General features: G+C 42.9%; 1 non-coding gene across 1 annotated transcript; it reads left to right on the top strand.

Moving 5' to 3' along the window:
• Positions 1–837: 837 nt before the first annotated feature.
• Positions 838–943, top strand: LOC118480787. The gene has a single exon (XR_004863764.1). It is a non-coding gene; the product is annotated as a small nucleolar RNA R71 (small nucleolar RNA).
• The last annotated feature ends 11,662 nt before the right edge of the window (positions 944–12,605 follow it).

Genomic DNA, 12,605 nt, shown 5'->3' with positions numbered 1-12,605 from the left:
AACACTCACATGATGAATATTAACATTGTTACCTCTTGACGTACCATGGGATGGATTTACCTTAGTGTCGCTTGGTAATTGACCTTTACCCTTCTTCAATTCGGACACTTCGGTTGCAAGTTGACCCATTTGAGTGGTCAAAGTTTGGATTGCTTTGTCTCGCGCCTCATCCTTTTGTATGCGAGCGTCATCCATTTGGTTCCTCTTTTGCATCTCCGCTTGCATACTCTTCAACATTTCCATCATTTCATTTCCACCCGAAGACCCCCCTTGTTCTTGACCCGCTTGGTAATGCCTTTGGTATCCTTGGTTGTTCCCACCTCTATATCCACCTTGATTATTGTAAGGTTGGCGCGAACCATAATTCCCTTGGCTACCTTGAAAGTTCGGGTTTGATTGATTCGAAGGGTTCCCATAACGAAAATTCGGATGGTTTCTCAACCCGGGGTGATAAGTGTTAGAATTCATATTGTAATTTCTACCACCCCTCCTTGACCTTGAACGGCATGAACTTCTTCAAATTGCCCTTCCACCATTCCTTGGCAATTTTCCGCCGCATGACCTATTTCATTACACAATGCACAAACATCATAAATTTTATTAGAAGTTTGTATGTTACCATCATCAACCGCATGCACTTGTGTTCGGGTAACGGCCGGTCGTGCTCTCCTTGAAGCTTGAGCCTTTCTCTTTGAGGTGATCGCCATTTGTTCCAAAAATTCCCAATCCTCATGCTCATAGTTTGTGCCAAATGTCCCATTTGTAATGGACATCAAATGTCGTGCATCTTCGGCACACAACCCTTCATGAAAGGCGTTCATTAACTCCCAAAGCTCAATCCCATGGTGTGGACAATTTTTAATCATCATGTTCAAACGCTCGAAAGCTTCATGGAACATTTCGCCTTGTTGTTGTTGAAAGCTCCTCAACCCTTTTCTCGCATCATTGGTCTTTTGGGCGGTATAAAATTCATCTAAGAATGTTTGTTGCATCTCCGCCCAAGTATAAATAGATGCCGAAGGCAAAGTGTAGAACCACTTCTTTGCCTTGTCCTCCAAAGAAAATTGAAATAATACCAACTTGATATCATCGGCCGAAAATCCTTGACTCCCAAGAGTATTGCAAATTGAGTCATACGCCTCCAAATGGAAATAAGGCTCTTCCGTTGCTAACCCCTTGTATTTCGGCAAACTTTGTAACGAATTGGTTCTTACTTCAAAAGTTCTCCCTTGGTTGTTATGAGGAATAACCACCGGTGAAGGGTTGTGAGTAATCACCGGTCTAAAATGTGCTTCAATTCCCCTTGCATTTTCCCTAAGATGCCTCCTTGGCACACCAAATCGACCTCGTGGACGAACTTGACCCATTGGTCTTTGCATGGGCCCCTGTGGTACCATTGGTTGTTGAATTGGCCTTTGAATTTGCGGTTGCACCTGTTGTGGTCGAACTTGTTGCAAAGGAACCGGACGTTGCAATTGCGGCCCTTGTGGCCTTGGCCTAATATGTTGAGGTATGAGTTGTTGTTGTTGAACCCCACCAACATTTGGAATCACTTGTACTTGGCCTTGCGTATAACCGTACTCCCCTTGCTCTCCATCACCCCCATAACCGTACCCATCTTCATCAAAACCTTCAAATTCCTCATAACCTTCATCATACCCATCTCCTTGAATTCCCGATGATTGCCCAAATGGAATGGTCGAGTATTGGAAACCCGATTGATTTGGTGGTCGATACGGTGTAGCATGGACAATAGACGAAATTGGTGCCATAGTATGGCTCGAATATGATGGACCCGCACCCGGGAAAAAATGGGATAATGGTGGTATAGTAGTGGAAGGGTTAAAGGTGACGGTTGGTTCTTCTTGAGTAGTAATGGGCTGTGTGGTGTTGGTTGGTGTAACCTGTTGAAGTATGGTGGGTTCGGTAGTATTTGGTGGAATAGTAGTATTTGGTGAGGGTTGAGTGGATGTTGGTATGAATGATGAGGTGAATTCACCCGTAGTGGGTGGTGGTGGTGGTGGATCCATAATGTATCGAAGTGGTGTAATCGGTGTAATTGGTGTTGTTGGTGAACTATTGATTGTATTTTCCCTTTGCAAAATTCTGTTTGCTCGCAAAGTTCGCTCGATTTCCGGATCAAACGCCAATGGTGATAGCTTGTGAGAGCTCCTAGTACGCATGCACCTGTAAATACCTGCACACTAACACACCTCGCGTAAACCAGAAAAATAACAAACTTAAAGCAAAAACAAAAATAACACACGTTGCGCACTACTCCCCGGCAACGGCGCCAAAATTTGACGTGATGTCGTAGTCACGCAAATTTAATCCCAATAACAACTATGTAAATAGTGGCAAGTGGGTATCGAACACAGGGAGTTTGTGGAATATGTGCTATTTGCGATGCTTCTCTAAGTTAACTAAATTAAACAAATTGCACGAAAAATAAAATTCACGAGTTGTTTTGATTTGTTTGGTTTTAAAAACTAAGATTAATTAACTAATTTGCAAAATGAAGATTTGAGGTTGTAAACAATTTGGAAATAAACGGCTATCTTTAGTATCCGGTTTGCTTCAACTTTTGTGTTAACATTCACTAGAAAGAACTACATAGACATAGTTCATGTATAACCAATTGCAGTGATGAAGGGGGACGAAGTACTCAGATTCCGAGAACGTGAGGTTATCACCCGATGATCAATCAACTCTTACCCAAACCTAACTATACCCATGATATCTCGATTGCCAACGGCACCAAGAACGTATGGTTTCTAATTAGTTCAACGTAAGAATCAACACGTTACTAACAAGCAATTATACACCATAACAATCAATTCTAACGAAGAGGAATTGTTATTCTAGAAATATAGATAAAAACACAATAGTTTACCACAAACCTTCAACATAAGATAACCATTCAAGTATCTAGCCACTCATGGCTTTAACACACATAATGCAAGCAATTGAAAAGGAAATAGTCTTCACAAGTTTCACCAACAAAAACTAAATGAAAAACTAAAGATTGTTTGATAGGTGATCAAAGATTTAGTGAAAGTTAGTTCCCCCGATCTCCTTCCTAGCTTCCAAGTGCTCCCTATATAACCTCCATTCGTTTTCTTCAAGTAGTAACCGACCGAGCATGATTAGCAACCATAAAATGTCTTCAAAACGACCATTAATGCGGAAGTTACATTTTTGGTTCAATCGGCGCCGTAAGCTACGCCGCTTACCGTAGCTTACGGCGGTCAGCTAATAGGAACAGTCAACATAGCACCGTAAGGTACGGCCAGCCGCCGTAGCTTACGGTGATCATCACTCTTTTACGCCCCTTTGTTCCTGTCTTACGGTGCTGATTTTTGGCAATTGTTAGGGTACCGTAGCCTACGGCAGAGGCCGTAGGTTACGGCCCTGAGTGGCTTTTTGCTCTCGTTTCCTTCATTTCCCTTGGTCCCCATACATATGGGTCATACCAGCTTCTAGCGTCCGTTCAAGCTTCTTAAAACCCGCATCTTGCACCCTTTAACACCTGCATCAACATTATCTTGTGATTACCTAATTCCCACAAATAAACGGATAAAATGTAGAATGTGCGTTATGTTACGCCTTTTAAGGGTTGTCCTACGGACCACCCGTCACTCCACGTGCAAGACTCAACATCCTAGGTAATAAGGTTTATGTTTATTGCCTACATGCTAGAATTGCATAGAACTTTGCTCGTAGTATGCTTAGATTTCTTTGCTCACTATTTGTTATTGCTTGAGAACACCTATGTGCTTACACTCTTCTGTCATCGCACTACTCGCGAACCATTCTCACTTACACTACTTTTACTATGAAGATCATGTCTGGACGTGTGAACATGACTCAAGACCAGTTGACGGCACTTATCAATGAACGAGTAGCTGCGGCACTTGCAGCTGGAAACGCAGGAGGTATACCCTGCAGTCGTAACTTATTCTAGGATCTTTAGATCCTACGTTCCTAAACAACTCTTATGTTTAACCTCGTTCTGATCTTACACATTAGGTCAACACGCTCATCAGCCCGTTTGCACTTTCAAGAACTTCATGGACTGTCGTCCAGGCACATTCAGTGGCACCGAGGGGGCAGTGGGACTCCTCCATTGGTTTGAGAAGTTAGAGTCGGTATTTGAAATGTGTGAATGCCCTGAGGATCGCAGGGTGAAGTACGCCACTGGCACGTTGGAAGGAATCGCGTTAACTTGGTGGAACGCGCAAGTGCAGATCTTAGGGCTGGCAGCTGCTAACGCCACCCCTTGGAATGACTTCAAGGAACTGATTAAACGTGAATACTGCACTCGAGAAGACATCCACAAGCTGGAAGATGAGTTCTATCATTTGAAAATGACTGGGTCAGAGATTGAAGCTTACACTAAACGGTCGAACGAGCTGGCCGTGTTGTGTCCAACTATGGTGGACCCTCCATTCAAGCGCATTGAGTTGTATCTCAAGGGGTTAGCGCCAGAAATTCAGAGCCATGTGACATCGGCTAATCTTGATAATATCCAGGCTATTCAGCGCCTTGCTCATCGTATTACGGATCAGGCAGTGGAACAGAACAAGCTGCCAAAACGCATCAGTGCTACCACTTGTAACACCTCGAATTTTTGTGTCCAATGATGTGTTAACACGTGTCATTTGATTACACGTGGCATCTATAATAAATAAAGGACTAATTTTGACAAACCTTAAAAGTATATAAATTCGAGGGTTATAAATGTCAACAAGGGTAAATATACTGTATAGTAACCCTAAATAACGCTTGTACCTTCAAACGAATAAATCATAGATCGTACGGAAGCGAAACGCGGAAGAAAGTGAGAGATTACGAGCTACAGGGGTTAACTGTGTCAACATGTTTAATTATACCTCTGAGTGACCCTTTAACGTTCCCAAGGCTTCGTAACAGTATTATACGCTCACTAGAATATACTGTACAAATACCGCGAAGTTCCGTCTTAAAACGAGAGAGTTATACTCTAATTCGTATGAGAAGGGTTAAAAGCGTCAACAATGAAAGTTAAGGCTTTCCGGATAATTAATAAACTAATCGGGGACTTAACAACGCGGGTAAATAACACGAGGTCCTTAGTTGTAATTAACCGAGGGCCAAACCGCAAAGTTACCCCTTCAAACCCAAAAGGTCAGGTAAATCATTACGAAAGATTTCGTTATTAATTACCAGATTCTGATAATCATTACAAAGGATTTTAAAAATCTGAAAAATAGGCCTCTCGCGACCCGCGTAAGGATTAGGCCTAAGTTGAGGCGGGCCGCGAGCCTCCTAAAATACGCGCCTGATATTTGAATATCAGGCGACCCGCATTAAACATACATGGGACTCCCATGCGGGCCGCCTAAAGCGCCCAGATGCAGAAAGTTAGTAACTACTTGCCTTTTGAGCTTGTGAATGATCAAAACCTCAATCAATGAGGCATGGGCACCCCCTACTCGACCCATATCACTTAGGGGCACCTGCCCATCATCCATACTCAGTGTAGCATGTGTTGTAATGATCCTAGAGCCCAAATTTCACTATAAATAGCCACATTATGTGCATAACATTCACACAACACAAAACACATTCATCTGATCATTCCAAGAGCTCTCTAGCATTCTCTTCTACTCTATAAGCAAGAAATAACTTCTGTAAGTCGTTCACAATCAATATGGTCTTGCATTTTCATAGTTATAGCTTATAAACACAACCGTCGTAACTAACGGTTGTCATTACAATAACTTGCAAATGGTTCAGTCTTATGACGGATCAAAAGTAGTTATGAGCTGGTATTTATGTGGGTAATAAACCCCTAAAAGGGTTCCCTCTGATCACCACTCTAACTATGTCAAATATCGAGTCAAACGCGCACTTAAAAAGTCAACAGAAAGCTATTTTGCCGTTTTGTACATAATCTGTAATGTATATGTTATGAAACCTGTTTTGACACTTATAAAACATGATATTAAGAATATAAACTTGTTTGCGCTCGTTTGAATCGACCATTTGCTATATTGACCCGGTTCGGAGCCGAATGTCGGAAAAGTTTGACTTTTGCATTGACTTCAGTTCTGACCCGTTTTAGTGAGGTATAGATATACCTTAGGACTCTCTTAGGACCAGGTTACATGATGGTATAAACCTCTGTAATCGGTTCATGAGTTATCCGAGTCTTTTGCGCATTTCCGTTAATCGCCTAAAAGTTGACCGTAACGCCATTTTGAAAATAAAACGAGTATTTCGGAAACGTGAATGGACCAGAACCTTGCTTATTAAAATATAAGCATGTCCTTAAAGTTTCACGTCAATCCGAGGTCTAGAATGAGAGTTATGCTAAATGGCGCATTTAAAGTAAACTTTAGTAATTAACGGCGCAATTAGCATAACACCTATCTAAACCAAGATTTCGTCACCAAAACTTTTACCCACTGTATTAAAATAATATTTTGGGAATTTTAAAGATTTTTAATAATTTTTACCTCGCTCATAACCTGCGGTTATGGCCACGGTTCGGTAAATACCGAATATGCCCTTTTCGGCCAAAACATGAGTTCTACAAGGTCTTTTGACCCGATTCCAGTTGCTACTGGTTCCAAATAATAAATAAAGTATTTTAAGCTTTATAAGCTGTACGGGAAACTCAGATTTCCCGTAGAACTCGAAAAGCCCTTTAAAAGTCTTTAAAATGACCGAAAAGCCCCTACGGGGCATAATATTAGCTTAAACTCGTTACGGGCATCACGGAAGGTATCCTACTGATACCACAACCTCTTTAAGGCATATTGACTTAGGAAATAAGCGTACGACTCTTATGGTTAACCGTTTCGCCTATTGCGCGCACGGTTCGGCTTATGAAACTAGTTTTCATAAATTAGCCGATACGGGTCAAATTATATTATTTGGACCCCAAAATCCAGAGTGTGAACCATAAACCCATATAAAACAAGTCTATGAACTTGTTGGGTCAGAATCGCACTCCATTCTCGGTTTTCGCCTTTTCACGCGATTAAACCATATTCACATATCGGAACCAACCGGTCTAGGCTACGGCCATTATAACGACTCGTTAGGATTCTAAGAGGTTAATTAAAACCTTCGTTCCAGATTAGGAGCCCCAGTAAAAGCTATCGGTGATTTAATCCAAATTAAGGAAATATACTTGCAAAGGTAAATACTTTAACTTATTTCCCCTATATGGGCTTGGGTTACGGTATATTAATACCGCTTGATTGAGCATTATATTCTTCCATCGCTTAGGTGGTTAATTAAATAATATGATCGGCTCATTTAAACAGTTTTGTTTCTTAAAAGCCTTTGGGGGGTTTAATGACCGTTGTCCCGGATATCCTTGGCATCATTTTACGAAATGGCCACGACCATCGACATCCCGGTGTAGGCGTACACCCGGTATATATTGTCGACATTAAATTAAAAGACGTAGCCGTTGGTTTTTATACTACGGTTTTACGCAATGTGGTGTGTCTATAAATCTTTAACCCGGCACGACCCGGGCTACTGAACGCATAAAAGAACATGTAAAACGTTCACAAGATTTTAAAAATTTTCCCAAGTTATAAAAGAGTTTGTGCCTTGTGCATTCAAATCAATTTTTAATAAACATTTTCAAATGTGTCAGTTGAATGTATTTACCAGTGTAAACTGACGTATTTTCCCCAAAAAGATTAAGTGCAGGTACTATACGAAATGGGCTGGTATAGGCGTCCTAAGCATCGTACATAGTCTCGCAAACTCGATGCTGCATCTGAATGAACAATATTTATTACTTTTTGATCCGCTGTGGATATATTCAACTTCTGTAATACATTTGATATTACAACCAGAGGTTGAAGTTTATATATTTATCTTAAGCTTCCGCTGTGCATTATATAATTGTGTGGTTTGACTATATTGTTGCCAACATCGTCACGGTAATCCCCCACCGGGCCCACCGGTGAGACACGTGGAAATCGGGGTGTGACACCACTACTGCTGTTACTACTTATGCTACTCCCAGTGACAACAAGAGAAAATGGGAGGGGGATTCCAGCAGGGGATCAGTTTCTGTTCAGTCTCAGCAGCGCAAGACAAATGACTACCAGAATCCGAGTCAGCAATCATCTGGCAGTCAGGGGCAGGGTGGATATCGGGGAATTCACCCACTGTGTAATAAGTGCAACAGACACCACAGCGGGCGGTGTCGTAAAGAACGATGTCAGAGATGTCTCAAGTTAGGGCATGAAGCTAAAGACTGCAGGAGTTCGCGACCTGCAAATCAGAATCAGCAACACCCACCACCAGCTCCACAGAACCAGCATCAGCAGCAGCATCAGCGGGGCAACAGGGGATGTTTTCAGTGTGGGGCTGAAGGTCATTTCAAGCGTGATTGTCCCCATTTGAACCAGAATCGCAATAACAATAACAACAACAACCAGGGCAATGGGAACAACAACAACGGTGGGAACAACAACGGCAATGAAGCAAGGGGTCGTGCATTTGTGTTGGGGCAGGGTGATGCCAGAAATGATCCCAACGTCGTTATGGGTAAGTTTCTTCTCGACGATATTTATGTTACTGTTTTGTTTGATTCGGGTGCGGATACGAGTTATATGTCTTTGAAAATGAGTAAATTGTTAAAACGTACACCAACACCCCTAAACACCAAACATGTCGTAGAACTAGCAAATGGTAAGAGGGTAGAAGCCACGCAAATAGTTCAGGGTTGTAATCTTATCCTCGCTGGTCAGACTTTCTCCATCGACCTCATTCCTATAGTCCTGGGTAGTTTCGACATCGTCATCGGCATGGATTGGTTATCCAAGCAGCAAGCAGAAATCTTATGTAAGGAGAAGATCATTCGTATTCCTCGTTCGGGTAAAGAACCTCTCGAAGTTCAAGGCGACAAGAGTGGTGCTGTGGTTGGCATCATCTCTTTCTTGAAGGCACAGAAATGTTTACGAAAGGGTCATACCGCCATTTTGGCACTTGTCACTGACGCAACAACGAAAGAGAAAAGAATAGAGGATATTCCAGTTGTACGCGAATTTCCTCAAGTGTTTCCAGAAGATTTACCTGGTCTATCGCCTCATCGCCAGGTCGAGTTTCAAGTCGAGCTAGCTCCAGGAGCAGCACCTATAGCTCGAGCACCATATCGTTTAGCTTCAACTGAACTAGAAGAACTGTCAAAGCAACTACAAGAGCTCTTGGATAAGGGCTTCATTCGTCCAAGCTCTTCGCCTTGGGGAGCTCCAGTATTATTCGTGAAAAAGAAGGATGGCACTTTCAGGATGTGCATTGATTACCGTGAACTGAACAAGGTGACAGTGAAGAACCGCTATCCTCTTCCTCGTATTGACGACTTATTCGACCAGTTGCAAGGGTCGAGTTACTACTCCAAGATTGATCTGAGGTCAGGGTATCATCAGCTGAGAGTCCGCGAGGAGGACGTCTCCAAGACAGCATTCAGAACTCGCTACGGTCATTACGAGTTCCTTGTCATGCCATTTGGGCTTAAGAACGCGCCCGCCGTTTTTATGGATCTTATGAACAGGGTGTGCAAACCCTATCTAGACAAGTTCGTCATCGTTTTCATCGACGACATTCTGATCTACTCCAAGATTCAGGAGGAACACGAGCAGCACCTACGTCTTATCTTGGAACTTCTTCGAAAGGAACAACTGTACGCCAAGTTTTCGAAATGCGACTTCTGGCTTCGCGAAGTTCACTTTTTGGGTCATGTGGTTAACAAGGATGGGATTCATGTCGATCCATCCAAAGTAGATTCGATCAGGAACTGGCCTGCACCGCGTACGCCAACGGAAATACGCCAATTCTTGGGTTTGGCGGGTTACTACAGGCGGTTAATCAAAGACTTCTCAAAGATCGCGCAGCCGCTTACGCTACTGACACAGAAAGGTGTCACCTACCGTTGGGGAGATTCTCAGGAAAACGCTTTTCAGTACTTAAAGGATAGGCTTTGCAGCGCACCTATTCTCTCATTGCCAGAGGGCACAGATGATTTTGTAGTCTATTGTGACACATCGATACAGGGGCTTGGTTGTATATTGATGCAGCGGGATAAAGTTATTGCCTACGCTTCTCGTCAACTCAAAGTTCATGAACGGAACTACACGATACACGATTTAGAGCTGGGAGCTGTTGTTTTTGAACTTAAGATATGGCGACACTACCTGTATGGTACCAAGTGCACAATTTACACCGATCACAGGAGTCTCGAGCATAACTTCAAGCAGAAGGAATTGAATATGCGTCAACGACGATGGGTCGAACTGCTTAACGATTACGAATGCGCTATTAAGTATCATCCAGGCAAAGCCAATGTTGTGGCTGACGCTCTCAGTCGAAAGGACACTCTACCTAGACGCGTACGAGCCTTGCAGCTCACTATTCAGTCCAGTCTTCCTGCACAAATACGAACTGCTCAGATGGAAGCATTAAAGCCCGAAAACGTCAAAGCTGAAGCTTTACGCGGCTCAAGGCAACGAATGGAACAAAAGGAAGACGGCGCATATTATGTAACGGGGCGTATTTGGGTCCCACTTTATGGCGGCTTACGAGAGCTTGTAATGGACGAAGCTCACAAGTCTCGCTACTCGGTACATCCAGGGTCGGATAAAATGTACCACGACATCAAAACTACATACTGGTGGCCTAGCATGAAAGCCCACATTGCAACCTACGTCGGCAAATGTTTGACATGTGCAAAAGTCAAAGTGGAGTATCAGAAACCAGCGGGCCTACTTCAACAACCCAGGATACCACAGTGGAAATGGGAAGAAATTTCCATGGATTTTGTTACTGGCCTACCTAGATCTCAGCGTGGAAATGATACTATATGGGTGATCGTGGACCGACTCACCAAGTCTGCACACTTCCTTGCTATTAAGGAAACGGATAAGTTCTCCACCCTCGCAGACGTTTATCTGAAAGAAGTTGTTTCGAGGTACGGAGTGCCAACCTCTATCATTTCGGATCGGGATGCACGATTCACTTCAGAGCTATGGCAAGCGATGCACAAATCTTTTGGCTCACGATTAGACATGAGTACAGCATATCATCCTCAGACGGATGGGCAGTCTGAGCGAACGATCCAGACTCTTGAAGACATGCTTCGGGCATGTGTTATTGATTTCGGCAACGGCTGGGAAAATCATCTCCCTTTGGTGGAGTTTTCGTATAATAACAGTTATCACACCAGCATACAAGCCGCTCCATTCGAGGCATTGTACGGACGTAAATGCCGGTCACCTCTCTGTTGGGCAGAGGTGGGGGATAGTCAGATCACGGGTCCAGAGATTGTAGTGGACGCCACGGAAAAGATTGCACAGATACGACAACGCATGGCGGCAGCACGCGACCGTCAGAAAGCCTACGCGGACAAGCGTAGGAAGCCTTTGGAATTTCAGGTCGGGGACCGGGTTTTACTTAAAGTCTCACCTTGGAAGGGTGTGGTTCGTTTTGGCAAACGGGGCAAACTAAATCCGCGGTATGTCGGACTGTTCGAGATCATTGAGAAAATAGGCAAAGTGGCCTACAAGCTAAACCTACCAGCTGAACTCGGTGCAGTTCACAATGTATTTCACGTGTCGAATCTGAAGAAGTGCCTGTCAGATGAGACCCTCATAGTTCCTTTTAAGGAACTCACTATCGACGAGCGGTTGCAGTTCGTCGAGGAGCCAGTTGAAATCACGGACCGGGATGTTAAGGTCCTCAAAAACAAGAGAATCCCTCTTGTTCGAGTTTGTTGGAACTCCAAACGTGGCCCAGAGTACACCTGGGAACGCGAAGACCAGATGACAGAAAAGTACCCCCAGTTATTCGAAACCAATGCAACCACTACTGAGGCTGAAGCTCCTACTGCGGAATTTCGGGACGAAATTCCAAATCAACGAGGGGATGATGTGACACCCCAGGAAAACCAGTGAACAATACATCTTACCTAGCTTCCTCAGTGAGTGCGTACCAAATTTCGGGACGAAATTTCTTTCAAGTTGGGGATAATGTGACAACTCGAATTTCCAAGATTTCTATTTCGCATTTATTACGCGTTCATGTATTGTCTGGTTGTTTAATTGCACAAATAATGGGTTATGAAATTGTATACGTTTCGATTCAATGAAGTGTATTGTGTGTTTGTGCATGGTTATGTGTTAATCGTGATAGACTTGTCAAATGCATAAACTTGGTGGTGAAACTGTGAAACTGTTTGAGATGGTGTAATATTGTAAAATATAATAATTAAGGGTGTGTAGAGTTATTAGTGAAAATTATATGATACTTAACCCTAATCTTTCACTAAACCTCACACAAGAAACCAAAGCACGTACTGTATTCTCTAATCCCCTAGCAATCATCACCATCATCATTGGCAAGCTATTCATCACTTTCGATTCCACATTTCTCTAGAATCAACACAAGGTAAATGATTATTGTTTATTGATTATTTGATTGTTATCAATTCTTGATTTGTGTAATCCTTATAAACCCTAGTTCTTATATGATATTCTGTGATTACTGAATGAATTCTGATTTATTGAGTAATGATGTTGATTGGTGGTATAATCGAT

The sequence above is a fragment of the Helianthus annuus genome, chromosome 7 (genome assembly GCF_002127325.2).
Source record: "Helianthus annuus cultivar XRQ/B chromosome 7, HanXRQr2.0-SUNRISE, whole genome shotgun sequence".
In the NCBI taxonomy this organism is placed as follows: Eukaryota; Viridiplantae; Streptophyta; class Magnoliopsida; order Asterales; family Asteraceae; genus Helianthus; species Helianthus annuus.
The sequence above is the reverse complement of the archived record's forward strand: the minus strand, read 5'-3'. Positions and strand labels throughout refer to the sequence as shown.